General features: G+C 38.9%; 1 pseudogene; it reads left to right on the top strand.

The window, feature by feature from the left end:
• The first annotated feature begins 13,736 nt into the window (after positions 1-13,736).
• On the top strand, positions 13,737-14,727 carry LOC137248494 (uncharacterized; annotated as a pseudogene).
• Positions 14,728-14,938: the final 211 nt, after the last annotated feature.

Here is a 14,938-nt window from a genome sequence, read left to right as displayed (position 1 = left end):
GGAAAGCTACACGAGCAGTTCTCCAAGAGTGCGGTACATTATTCAGTCTTATGCACCCATCGAATATTATTTTAAGCCATTCCACGACCGCCCTACTTGAGACTTGTAGCATGGCCGGGAATATGCCATCTGGGCCCGGCGATTTAAACTTAGAAAACGTCTTCACTGCCCACTCGATCTTGGTATCGGTCACCAAGCCTGGCACTACCCGCTCCGTGATCGAAGTGTGAGTGCTGTCTGCTGGCTCTTCTAAACCATCTCCTGATGGGAAATGTGTATCGAGAAGCACCTCAAGGGTTTCCTCACTATTACGTGACCATTCCCCGTTCTCTTTCTTTATTAGTCCCTGAACTATATTTCCCTTTGCTAGGACTTTTATCAACCGTGCTGTTTCGCTGGAGCACTCTATGCCTAGTTTCCGTACAGAAACTTTTCCATGAGATTCTCTTCGCCCTGGAAATTTCACGCTTGTAGATCCTCAGTAGATCCCTGTACTCGTCCCGACACGCTTCGCTTTCTACGGTCTTTGCTAGCTTAAACATGTCTTTTACCTGTCTTCTTAGAAGACTCAGCTCATTACTCCACCATGGCGGCTTTGCTTTTCCTCTGAATCTTCTTAGAGGGCAAGCTTTGTTATACGCAGTGATAAGCGTCCTAGTTAGGAATGCATTAGACTCCTCCAGTTCTTCCACATTGGCAACCTCTTTGGGTTGTCCCAGTTTCGTTTCTACCTGTTTCTGGAATTTAGTCCAGTTTGTTGACCTAGGGTTCCTAAACGTTCCTCCCTTCTCTACCCTCTTCAAAGGAATTCTGAAGCTGATATACGCATGGTCGGAGAAGGATGGTATATCAAGAACCATCGAATCATACCTTGATATATCACGTTCGGAGCTCAGTGTATTATCCAAAACATTGCTGGATGTTGGACCAATGTATGTAGGGACATTTCCCCTGTTGGCTATCTGCAAATTGGTTTGCAGGATGGAACAAAATAGAGATTCGCCTCTCTCGTTCGTATCTGATCTTCCCCATGCATTGTGGTGCGCATTTGCATCCGCGCCTATGACCAACCGCCCTTTGCGCCCTTCGTCCTGTACTAGCCTCTTGCACTCCATCGGTGGAACCTCCGCAGCATGAGCCATGTAGCAGGATGCCAGGATAAGTGCCTGCTTATTCCTTTGCTCAACGGCCACCACTACGAGTTCACAGTAGTGTAGTTAGGCAGCATATATGAATGCAGCTGTTTCCTTACCATTACTACAGCTCGTACCCGTCCTTCCGTTTGCGCATAGTAAACGCCAAATTCGCGCGCGCTAAGTCCAGAAACCTTTCCTCCCGATGAGAGCCACGTCTCCGGGATCAGCGCCACGTCAAACGAACCCTCCTCAAGGGTTAGGAGGAGTTCGCTCGACGCCACCTTACTGTGTTGGAGGTTTATCTGTAGGACTAGCAGCACCTTTGGGCTGTTTGTCCCCCTCCAGCTCCTTCGTCGTCCTCCCCTTGCCCTTTTGGTTTAGAGTGTTCGAAGCCCCCTTCAGCCTCTTGTAACTGTTGTGCCGGGTGTTCCTCTGTGCGACTCACAGCACCATCTGGATGTTGGTCCTCTTCTAACACCTTCGTGGTGACGTCGGCTACCCCCACCTGTCTTTTTTCCCTCAGGCTTTTAAGGTCCTTTTCGGATTCGCCCACTTGCAGCGCGTTGGAATTTTTATCCTCGGGACTTCTTTTCCCGAGTCGCATATAAATTTTGCCTGTACCAAAGAACATTTTTCCAAGCTGCGTGTACAATATATCCTCCGCCTTCTTGTTTATTTGGAAGATGTAGAACTGACTTTCCTCCGTAGGCCGAGATACAGTAAGTACCTTCCAATCCTGTACCGGTATGTTCGGATTCTGATTCTGCAGAAGTCGCAGTGTATCCTCCGACTTCATCACGCATGGTATCCATACCTTAACTTTTGGTACCGTGCGGATTTGCGCTTTATCCACCACTTCAAACCGCGCGTTCGTGCCTTGCCTTTGGAAGTTTGGAACAACTTCCCCAAGCCACCGCAAGCTCGCGATGTTGTCGCACGCTATCATCTTCACACCATTATACCATCCCCCCGAATCAAAGGTTGGAAGGGGCTTACTTGGTTGTTCCTGCATCATCTTAAGCATTCAGCTAATAAGCTCCCTTTCTACATATCTCCACCTTTCAGTAGTCATCTGTCCGAAAGGACTGCTCCGATCAACCAGTGCCACAGTCACTGACTGTTTTGCCACATCACTCATCTTTTCGGGAAAGGCCGGTCTTGGTGTTAACTCCCTTTGGCAACTCCGAGAAAGCCGGAGTCTTAGCGTTAACTCCCTTTAGCACCTCCGAAAAAGCCGGAGCCTTTCCGTTATCTTCCTTTGGCTTATCTCCTACCTCCGTAGTTGGAACTTCCCTCTGAATGATCTGCTCGCGGCTCTGGGACTGGGTCCTTTCTGCCTCTTGAAAGCAGGCTTGTCGCCTTCCGCCGAACGTTGCCTCTTCATTCTGACATTCGACGCTTCTTCCTCCTCGTACCGGTTGCAGAACCGAGGGTTTATAGCAGCAAACCTTTTGAACTGCCTTCGACCTACTTCTACCGCCTCATGGGCCCATTCCAAGCGCTCGATCTCCACTTCTGTTTGGCCGACCACTGCTCCCAGGCGTTGGACAATTCTTAGTGCTGCACGATACTGCGAGATAGCTCTTTTACTTCCTCTGCTCCGTACCCTTCTCCACTCTTCTACTGCGTTTTCATTTGTGTGCTTTTCCAACACGGAGTTCATTGAATCAGCACTACTCTCGCTCCCCGAGTCCGACGCATCACTTAATGCGTATTCGTCGTCCTTGGCTTGCGAATCGGCCCTCCTCTTATCATCCTCCTTATTACAATTTGGTAATGAGTCGTTCATCTTGGTCGTACAACTACCTGCCCGACAAGGCGAGCTCAGCGATCCAGTATTATATACGGGGAAAGAACCGTCAGCCACAGCAGCGCGACCTTACTGTAGTAAGGCCATCAATACTTCCCGAGGTGGCCCGGTATCGGGAAGGCTCCGTTCGAATACAGCCGAATTTATCCCCTGGCTGCAAATCGTCCAATAGGCACGGTCCGCATAACACCCTGGATTAGGGGGTTGGCAGTTCTTGGTCACCGACATCCTGCCGCCCTCCTATGAGGCTAAACGGCGTAAATGCCAGTCCGAAACAGATCCGCCTCATAGTCGGGCGCTATGGAGATCGGCTAAGCCCTCACACCAACGACAAGGTGCCTACCCTAGTGAGGGCATGGTTTAGATTGCAAACGAGTAAATAATTACAGTATGCGCAACAGCTATTTTCACCCCGAATAAGCATGTAAGTGTATGTAGTGTATAAAGAGAGATTAAAAAAAAATAATTCAACAGTTCACACTTTATTAAATATAAATCGAAAATTAAATCTTGGGTTTACCTAAACAGTAAAAAAAATTATTGTTGTAATATAACATGATAGCTTATTTCATATTAACTTTCATAATGCATGTATGTATGTGGGGATGAATGGGAATATGAGTACTTAAGTCTGGCTAAGCTTATTCTGTTCGGGGTTTGTTCATGATATTTCAGATTATATATATATATTTATGTTTTGGATAATCCGTATAAACACGTTATGTGAAGCCTTTCGAAATAATTACGAGAATTAATTTACAATATTTTAGCGTTTACTACATACATCCTAAATATTAATTCAAAATTTAGGGCTGCGTGCTTTATTTATATTGTAACGAATTTGCTTGCAAATTCTCTTATTTGCAATCCTCTGCTAAGTTCGAATCACTAAACTGTTGAATAAATAACTCCAATATGTAATAATGCAAAATGGCCTTTATTAAAGTACTTCACCATAACACTTATACTTTTCAACTAATAGCTTGCTTAATAAGCAAACTGCTTGATAGCTCAAATGAAACTCTACTATTCAAAGTAATACTGCTCTTGCTCGCTAGATAGCGTCTTAGTCGAAACTGCTTGACAACTCAAATCAAACTGAACTCCAGCGCCTCTACAATTGCCGCCTTTTATACTCTTTGATTTCAATCTTCGCATCTTCTAGGCGCTTCCAGAATCGACTAGTCCAGTAGCTCTCAAACTTCTCAGCTGTAACTACAATTGCTCAATTTTATAGTTTTTCTCATTGCATACTTATAGGAGTCTCTCAGATATATGCATGTGTTTGTGCATTGACTCTCCGCTGCTCGTATACGTACATGGTACATATGTGTAGACGCAATTATTGTTTCGTTTATGTAGATACATAATGATTGATCTATGGATGTCAATTCACGTGACTGCTTAGCATCGGCTTAGAGACGATAGCATCGCTCAGTGCTGCTAACATTCGTTACAATATCTAATTAATTGCGGCCGCCGTGGTGTGATGGTAGCGTGCTCCGCCTACCACACCGAAGATCCTGGGTTCACGCCCTGGAAAAAGCAACATCAAAAACTTTAGAAACAAGTTTTTTTCAATCAGAAGAAAATTTTTACTTATATATACCTCCTTCAGGAAATCAAGTGCACCACGAAATAAGGCTTAAGCGCCCGTCGCACTTGTTATTTCCCTTATATGTTAAATTAACGATTCAAGGCGCAGTGGTAGTGAGATGGTGCTAAAGAAATCTGAGGCCCATGTAAAATCCAGAACCAAAGGTATACATCTTTTATACCAATCAAGTAGTCCAGCTAAATGCACAGTTCCGATATTATAAATTGGCGTCAGTATCCAGTTGTGATTTACTTTCAAATTAGTTTTCGAAATTTCAAACTTCTCGGAACTTAGGCCACGAGCTTTATACAATGATAACAACAAAAAAAAAGCTCTTACAAATTATGTTGAGAACAAAAAATTGTTTTTGTTATTAAATTTGCTTTTCCTTGCTACTCAACTTATAAACAAATAGCGCATATGCTGAATGCGAGCAGCAGTTAAACACGCCTCAAGATTTGTGTCTAATTTACGAGCGTATGTATGTAGCATAAAATTAGGCGTAATTGTAATTATTATTAAATATTTGAATTTTAACGAATGATAAAGTTTTTCTTTTAAAGTGTCATCCTAAGGTAACTTAATTGCTTAATAATAAGTTTAGATTAAAAAAGGAAACAATATTAATATCAAAAATTGTCCGTATTACGGAACGAACTCACGGACGTATGTCGATGTTGTTATTGCCGGGTGGTTGTTGGGGCTGGGTGGTTGTTGTAGGCGGGCCTATGTATGCGGCCTGCCGATGTTCTGCTGGCAATTGTTGGCGTTGGCCGGCGTCGTAGCAGGTGTTGTAGGCGGGCGTAGGTATGCGGTCTGCCGATGTTGTGCCGGCAATTATTGGCGTTGACCTGCGTCGTAGCAGGTGTTGTAGGCGGGCCTATGTATGCGGCCTGCCGATGTTGTGCCGGCAATTGTTGGCGTTGGCCGGCGTCGTAGCAGATGTTGTAGGCTAGCCTAGGTATGCGGCCTGCCGTTGTTTTGCCGGCAATTGTTGGCGTTGGCCGGCGTCGTAGAAGATGTTGTAGGCGGGCCTATGTATGGCGGCCTGCCGATGTTGTGCCGGCAATTGTTGGCGTTGGCCGGCGTTGTAGCAGATGTTGTAGGCGGGCCTATGTATGCGGCCTGCCGATGTTGTGCCGGCAATTGTTGGCGTTGGCCGGCGTCGTAGCAGATGTTGTAGGCGGGCCTATGTATGCGGCCTGCCGTTGTTGTGCCGGCAATTGTTGGCGTTGGCCGGCGTCGTAGCAGGTGTTGTAGGCGGGCCTGATGGTGGTAGTTTGGTGCTCCTGGGAAAAGAAAAAAAAGTAAAATAAGTGGCGTTTATGGTCACTGCGTGTGGCACCTATTACGCTCGCCGAAGCGACTTCGAGCGTGATGGTGGGCGTTTAATGGGATTAGCATTTTGTTACCCATATTGCGCACTGGTCTACTTACGGTTTTTTTTCTATGATGTTGATGTTGTGAAGTTATGGTGGTGGGCTGCGACCACTTGGCAGGCTTGTAGATGTGGAGGTGGCATTGCTGTGGTAGCTATGTTGGTATTGCTGTTGGTATGGCTGCCAATTGAGCCGCTATTGGACCGTATAATTTTTTGTGGCTAACAATGCCGTTTCACCATGCACTTGGGCATATAAAGTGTTTGCAACATGCGGTTGTAACTTTACTACATCCCCATTCCTGTGCATATAACCGCATTTCCTTTTATGCTTATTATCTACCTAGTTAGCGGTTCGTATGCTTTAGATGTACACTTAATTTCACTGTGCCACTTGAAACACACGTAAATAAATCAACCAGTTCTTTAAATGGTTAAATTGTACATATTTTGAATTAAGCAGATTGTAAAATTAATTTTATATATAATAAGCTGGTCTGATCTATTTATGTGGGGTGCTCAACGTTTCGCTAAGATTTTCTTAGCATCTTCCATAAAAAGAGCAAAAATACAAAAACAACATTAGTAGGTGCTACATATAGGAGCACAAAGTTTAAAACACACATTAAACATTTATATCTAACTTACACTGAAAGTGGTAGATTTTTGTTACATTAAATATTTACTTTAAAAAACACTAAACAATGATATTGTTGCATTAAATTTTACAAAAACATAAACATACAATATTGATACCATCATTCGTGGTACTCTTGTCATACCAAACTAAACAATAAACATAACAAAGAAGTTGCACCTATTTCATCGGTGTCTTCTTTCGGGTTAATCGTATATTCCCTTTTCTGCATTATACGTAGGCTCTCCAAAGTATATCTCGTATTTTCCCTTCGTTACTTATCTAGTATTCTTGTGTTGGCAAAATCACCTGTGTGGTTGTTTGTTATTGCATGCTGTGATAGTGCTGTGCTGTGTTTTTGTTTTCTTATATCAGCCTCATGCTCTGTAGTCTGGTGCTTAAATTTCGCTTCGTAGTCCCGATATAAATCTTGTTGCAATTCTCGTTGTTGTTGCCTTTGCAAGTTACTTCGTACACTACATTACTTTGTTGTTGCTGATCTATTCGGCCTTTTGTTTTTGTGAAGCATGTCGCTAGTGTGCAACTCGATTTGTAGGCTAAGCATAAGTTCGGTTTTTGTATAATTTTTGTGAAATTTTCTGAGAGCCTGGGAACGAATGTGAGGCTAAAATATCTTTTGGGTTCATTTGTCATATCTGTAGTTGGTGATGGATTTATTATATTTTGCATTTCTATTATTTTTGTTGAATTAGTTTATTGGTTAAGTGATCTGGGTAATTATTTTTCTTTAGCGTTCTTTTAATTAATTTAATGTTGGCGTCATGAAATTTGGGATGACTTATTGCTTATCGTATTGTCAGTATTTTGTGTATGAAATTTCTCGCAGTATTTACTTTATATTTTTTAGGCTGTGACGATAGAAAGTTTATTAGGCGTCCAGATGATGTAGGTTTGGTGTACCAGTCTAATATTATATTGTTGTTGTTCTTGTGTATTCGGACATCGAGAAATGGGATATTGCCGTTTTCCTCCATTTCCATGGTGAACTTTAGTCTTTCATGATATTTATTAAGAGTTTTTAAGATGAGTTCCGCGTCATTTCTTTTAATTATAGCGAATATGTCGTCCACATATTTCACTAAAAATTTTATGTTTGTGTTATTTTGTTCTTTTAGTTCTGAGAAAGTATTGTCAAGTATTTCATCCATCAGCCACATTTTTTTGGGGGCACTACAAATCATCAAAATTACAGAACCACATGAAAATTTTCAATTTTGTTTGCAAATATCTCCGGAAAGAAATAGAATTTTCCATTTCCGCTTTCGGATTCTTGATCCTGGGTCCAAAGCGCGTCGTTTGACACCTCTACCGATATTTTTGGACGAAATTTGAGCTAAAGTAGTAGCATTCACCATTCACTAGCTACACACAATTATGTATATTATATATTGAACTTACCTAAATTACGGATGGGGATAGCACCAAGCTTTAAACATTTCGCCGATCTTGCACCTTCCTCGAAATGACGGCTGCAAACAAAAGAATTTTTCCGAGGAAGGTTTTCGTAAGTGGGGATTTGGAGATTATCCCTCCACTTTAGCTGATCGTCATTACTCCTTGGAAAGGAATAAAATTGTATGTTTTTTGATATACTATCGGAAGTACAAGAGAGAACACGACACTAAAACTAAATTTCAACACGACCGACCGACCCGAATAAATCAATTAATCAATAATGAATAAAGCCGTTGAAATTTCTTCTTTGAAATTAGAAAGCAACCATGGGACAGATTCACAGTTATTTTCATGGTTAAATATTACAAGGTAAACCCGGTGCCCGGTGGGCCGAAATGACGGTTAAAAAAATGTTTAAATTCTCATTATTTTTATTCGCCATATATTTTTATGATATTTTATCCAAAACCGAATTTTTGAAATCTCATTCCAGAATGAAATTTCAATTCAAGAATAGCATGCTTCTGAGGAATTGTTTAGAAATTTATCTACATATACATATCTACTAATAACAACAATTTGGTGTGATATATATCTGAGGAGATTAAGGTCTAGCTTTGCATCCAATTCGAAGGCTATTATCGTGTATTCGTTTTTCTGTGAACTGTCTCCGCCGAGCAAAAACTTTATCTGCTAAGGCGGATAATCGACTAGCTCTACACCACGGCGGCAGACTTTGACAGTTCAGCCCCGTAAATGAAGCCTCAACGAACTATCATACTCCATGTTCTAAGCTGCTAAGAGCTACGGCGTTTTTGCTGACGTGGGCAATGGGAAGATCCCACTGGGTTCAGAGAAACAGGTGGGGGAAGACTTTGATCTCTCTTGGTGCCCCCTGTTGGCGCCAGTTATCGCGGAACAGGGTTAGCTGGAGTGCCTTGTTACCCAGCATCTCCTAAATTGTTAAGCGCCAAGCGCCAATTAAAAAATGTATCTCCAAAAGGACCAAAACAAACCAAAGAATACCACCAATCCAAGATCATTTTTTTCCGCAGTAGCGAGGACACTTGAGACTGCTGATTCGTGAAGGCATAATTGTTGTTTGCTTTTGTGCTTTGCTTTTGTTTTCTAGCTTTGTTACTATTTCCTATTTCCGAAATTAAAATAAAATTTAACCATGTTGGGGGGTGTGGTGGGTGGGTGTGTGTGGTTTGTGGAGGTGTTTGCCAAGGTGGAGAAAGGGAGGTGTGGTGTGTGATGTTGCTGCAGCAACATGCAAAGCCAAAACAAGAATTCTGTTAAATTCCTCTGCAAACACAGAATTCTGTTAAATTCCTGCCAAAGAATTCTGTTAAATTCCTATGCAAAACATAAGAAGGTTGAACTCGCTGCTTCAAAATTCAGAGAGAAAACAAAAATTTTCTGAAAGAGCATGTTAGTGGAGTTCACCATACTCTTTGGCTCGTCTTTCGCACCGCACGGCGAAAACGAGTTCTAATTGAATTTTCGTGATTTTCGTGTAGTTTTGTTTTGGATTTGGTCGGTCGCGTAGTTTCTGGTTTTATTTAAATAATTATTTATCAGTGAATAATTATTTAAATAAGTTCAAAGTTCTAAAGTGTTCTTAAAAAGTGAAGTGCTTTAAAGGATTAAAAAAAGAAATTGTGATTAAAAAGTGAAATAACAAAAGAAACTGTGAAGTGAAGTGCAAATTTAAGCAATGTCGGCCATTGCTGAAAATAATAAGAAGAAAAGAAATACGAAGTAATTCTTTCAAAAATGAATTAATAAGTGGTGGTCGTTTAGTAAAATGGGTTGGATTTTATATAAGGTGCCACGATTTTAAAACTTTTGTTGATTTATAGGGGTAAAGGGGTCCTAAAAATCACAAAATTATCATCCGCAACTCTAGGAAACTCTTAGTTTATGAAATATAAGCGTTTAAAAATGTAAATTTCACCGAACAAACTTAATGCGTTCTGACTGATTTCTTTAGAATACCGCACTTGGAATAAGTTCATATCATTAAACTGAGTTATTTTAGCCACTGCCGATGTTAGCAATTAAGCCACAACGCGTTTTAGTTTAATAATTAACGAAACTTTAAACTGAACAAATACACCAGCGTCGGCGAGTTCGTTTGTTTATTTTATAATCGAATTGTCATCTGCAACCGAAATAATATGGCAGAGCGAGTGTATTTTGAACGAGTAGACTGTTCGTTTATGTGTTAAGGGGCTACCAGACCTGAAGGTAAGAATATTATGGAAAACTACATCATAAAAATTTTCTTAAATATTTTAAATGATTTTAAATATTACTTGGAAATATTAGTTGTGTAACAGTCATTGATGATATAATGGAGATATCTAATGTTTACTTATTAGCTTATTCACTCACTAACTAATTTCTTATGGCGCTGCCAAAGCGTTAAAGCGAAGCAACGCTACAAAGCGTTCTATGCAAGTCCGGAATAAGTACTCTGTTTACTCGTTATTTAATTGTGAATATCTTTCCTTGGCTACGTCCGTTATATAATTTAATAGCTGATATCGTTTGGCGTTTTAAGCTAGCGGAGATTTCATTGTGTGAAAATATTAAAGTGTTTTTTAGTAAATCTTTTATAAATTGATTAAATTGGCTACGTCCGTTATAATATTTAATAGTTGATATCGTTTGGCACTTTAAACTAACGGAGATTTCATTGTGTGAAAATATTAAAGTGTTTTTTAGTAAATCCTTTATAAATTGATATTTTAAAATGAGCCAATCAGGTAATTAGTATTACATTTCTATTAATATGATGATTTAGTAGTGGAATACAAATTGTATAATTGTTTCAGGGAATACTTTGCAGTGGTTAGAATATGAGGACCGTATTGCCGTTATAGCATTACATAGGTGCTATATGGATGAAGATGATATTTTAAAAACCCTCCGCCCTCTGGGCATATATATCAACTTCGTGTCCCGATGCTTCAGGGAGTATAAAGAAAATAATTTTGAACTTGTTGTTGCTAGTGCTCCAACTGCTCTTATCCCTGTTGTTGATGAAGGTACTGTTGTCGCTTGTTTTGAAGGTTAGATATATTTTCGTATAAAATATTAGAAATTATATGAAAGAAATTTCAATTACAGATGTTTCTTTTATGAGTGGTGATTTTTTGTTACTGGTGCTCAAAATGCTACAACTACTGATAGTTATACTATTGCTTGTTATGAAGGTAATATTTGTAAGCATTTAAAATACACACTAATGAGTGATACGTTAGAAGCACTTCATTCAGTGAGTGATATAAATTAGCATTCAAAAAACATAACAGTTGATCAACTGTTTAGTGACAACTTAATCGAGTTTTACACTTTGCTGTCATATTAGTCCGAACTTATTTAATACGCGGAAATACTAAATGGTGCGTTCAGATGGTAATCACTAAACAGTTGTGTTAACGTTTTCTGGTGCGCAACTTGTAAACAATGTATATTAAAGAAGTCTAATTGCAGATGTTTCCACTACTAATGCCGATCGTCATATTGTCGATATTGCAGTTACTGATGATAATGCGGTTGCTTATTTGGGAGGTTAGATTCAATTTGCTATATCAGAATTTGAATGGATATTAAGATAATTTAAATTTCAGATGTTTTTAGTTCAAACGTCAATTGTGCTACAGCTTCTGTTGACAGCGCCGCTGATGATAATGTTGCAGGTGGTTATTTTCAAGGTTAGATATTTATTTATTTATTGAAAAGCTAAAATTATAATATGAAATTATAACATAAATATAAAGCAAGTTTAGATATATCTTTGCATATTTCTATAGAGAAGTTTTGGAAATTGTTGCGTTGGTTGAAATCGAGGGGAATTCAGTAGAAGGTGTTGTTATCTTATAAGCTGATTGCTTTTCTTGATAAAACCTATACAAAGCCATCGTACAGCGACATGTCAGTTAATGTTTTAGTTAATTTGCGATACAGAATCAGTTTTAAATTTTTTTTGGTTTAAGTGCAGAATACATACGTTTGTCACATCAAAAAAATTTATATGAGTATCGGTAGTGGTATTTATGGTGAGTTCAACCGTATAATTGTTTTGGTGCAAATAATAACTATAGGGGTAATTCCACGTCAAGAGGTAAATTTTACATTTTTTTAAAACAAAATATCTTTGAAACTATTGAGTCAATCTTGAAAATTGTAATGTCTTTAGATAGGTAATAAAACAATGTTTATTTGATATATAAAACATCTATATTTAGAAGAAATTTCTATAATAAAATTATGTTTTTATAGGAAAATGATTGCTAACTTATCATAAATCGAATAATAAGTCGAAAAAATGTGTTATTGACAAAATACTTTAATACTATCTTGTTGAAGATAATTTCATTACCTTTAATTTGGTATATAGATCTTTATATTAGAAGGTATAACTTGATTATTTAGGGGCGAAAACAAAGAAGGTGTCATATGAGTTCAATTATTTTTATCGATGTAGGTATATTTATTTTTTTTTTTAAATATACGTCAAGGGTGTACTACGCAGAAGGACAACATCGTGGCGGTAGCCACGGTTATACCACACACCCGGACTTGGCATGGCGTAGCCCAAGGTTATTTTTTATAAGCGCGGCCGAAGGCCGCCTATGCAGAAAGGTGTTCTACGCAGAATTACTGTGCATGGCGCTGCCGGTGTTGGATCGGCTAACATAACAATAAACATAAGAGTTATAAGGTAATATCAGCTCGTTCACGAATGCAAAAAAGAGTTTTTTCAAATTTTTGGTAAATAAAGACTAGAAAAGTTAAAGATATATATACATCAGATGAAAGGTATTTTTATAAGTTATTTTTCGATTTTTTAATTTTTGAAATCCATTCACTAGTTTCGGAGATATTTTGATTTGAAAAATTCATAATTTTGCTTTTTGACATGGAATTACCCCCAAACCTTTCATTTTCACCCAAAAAGAGATACACCGTTGGGATCAGCATAAAAACCTCTATAAAGTCTGATTTTTTATTTATGACAAATGAATGTATTCTGCACTTGTTCCATTTTTTCGGAAATAGAAGTTGGATGGGAGTATGAGTGGGATTGAGGAAGGAAGAGGGGAAAGGAGAGGGAGGCTCAGAATTAGAATGACAGATGAAAACGGAGGAATTTGGGAAAGAGAAAGAAAGAAAGGAAGAGGGGGGCAGAGAGTCTAAAACAACAAAAGAATTTATTATTATTTTGATTGCAGACGCTTCGTTTACAACTGTCGAATTTTTTGAAGCTTCTGCTGTTAACGATGCAACTAAAATAGATGTTATTGCTGAGGATAATGTTGCTTTTGACACTGATGATACTTAGATTTCGTTTATATTTTTTATTATACTTAAAAACCGATTTATTTAACTGATTTCGTTTGCAGAATCAGAGTTTCGTTTCACGCGCGATCGGGATTTTGTTGAGGATACTGGTGATTCTTTCGAAGGTATGTTCTATCATTCTTAACATTTTTTTAGTCGATTCTCACTTGCAAAGGATGAAAGCAATCTTAATCAAAGCACAGTGTGAATTGCTCCATATAAATATATGTATTTTTTCCTAAATTTTTTCTCGCAACATCTATACATAAATTTCACGAGTTCTGTTACTTATTCATTTAATTCATTTTACAGATTCTGATATACCTTCTATCAGATGCAGAGCTACCATTTCTGCTTCAATCATACGCTTTCCCAAATTTATTCGCTCTTCTGCCGAAAATCAGGCTATGCTTAATCTGGCAAAAGTCATAAAGGGGTTTGAGTCCATTGAAAAATGTATTTATTTTGCAGAAGAAAAAGGACTTATTTTGAAATCAAAAGCCTGCAAAATACATAAAGTTAATATGCCATTGGTTTGTAAAGGTAACAACTCTTTGGGTACCTTTCAGTGTCGCAAAGGCTCCTGTCGGGCCAATTCTGGGTTGTCACGTGCAAAGGGAACTTGGTTTGAAAAAGCAAAGATATCTCTACCCCAAATTTTCTACCTTATGTACGCCTATGCACGCCGATGGCCAACTGCCGACTCAAGGCTGGAGAATTTTGTAGAAGATACCACGCTTTCCTTGTACAATAACCGATTGGTTTAACTACTGTCGCGAGGTGGTTTTTACTTACCAATTTGACCAGCAGAAGCAGAAGGGGAAGATTGGTGGACCTGGGAAAGTTGTTCAAATCGACGAAAGCAAGTTCGGCAAAAGGTAATACAACAAAGGTATTTTTTAAACAATAAACAAGCTTTAAATAAAATCTATATAAACGTATTGCATTTTAGGTAGAAGTGTGGAAGGTCACTGGGTCCTAGGTATGATTGAAGATGGCAGTGACGACCTAAGGCTAGAAGTGTGCCCGAAGAATGATCGGTCAGCGGATGCGTTTATACCGCTAATTAAAAAACATGTGGTGGAAGGTACGACGATTCGTACAGACTTTTGGAAGGCATATGATTGCTTACCCAAACATGAGTATTTGCATTCCAAAGTCAACCACAGCGACCCAGGCAACCCGTTTGTTGCACCTGATGGCACACATACACAGAGAATAGAATCTCAATGACGCGTTGTGAAGAGATATTTTTACAAAGAAAATTATAACCATCCTGCAAATTTCGAAGATATTCTTGTAGAGTTTTTGTGGCGCCGATAAGTTTTGAGGAAACATGATGACCCCTTCAAGAAGCTGATAGAGGCTATAAAACATATATATGTTCCTCACGAATAGACATGGGTAGTTACTTTGATGGCTTGATTTGTTTTCTTTGTCATATTTAAATATATAATAAAACATTTTTTACAGGCGTTGATATGTCTCTAAAGTACGCTTGTGAGAGACGGAAAGTACAAGCTAACCAACAAACAGAGAGAAGAAATATTAAATGTACATATAATAGCATCGTTATAAATAAAAAAGGGTTTTTTCTGACTTATGTCTT

The sequence above is a fragment of the Eurosta solidaginis genome, chromosome 4 (assembly GCF_040869045.1).
Source record: "Eurosta solidaginis isolate ZX-2024a chromosome 4, ASM4086904v1, whole genome shotgun sequence".
NCBI lineage: Eukaryota > Metazoa > Arthropoda > Insecta > Diptera > Tephritidae > Eurosta > Eurosta solidaginis.
Note: the sequence above shows the minus strand (reverse complement) of the source record. Positions and strands in the feature narration are given on the sequence as shown.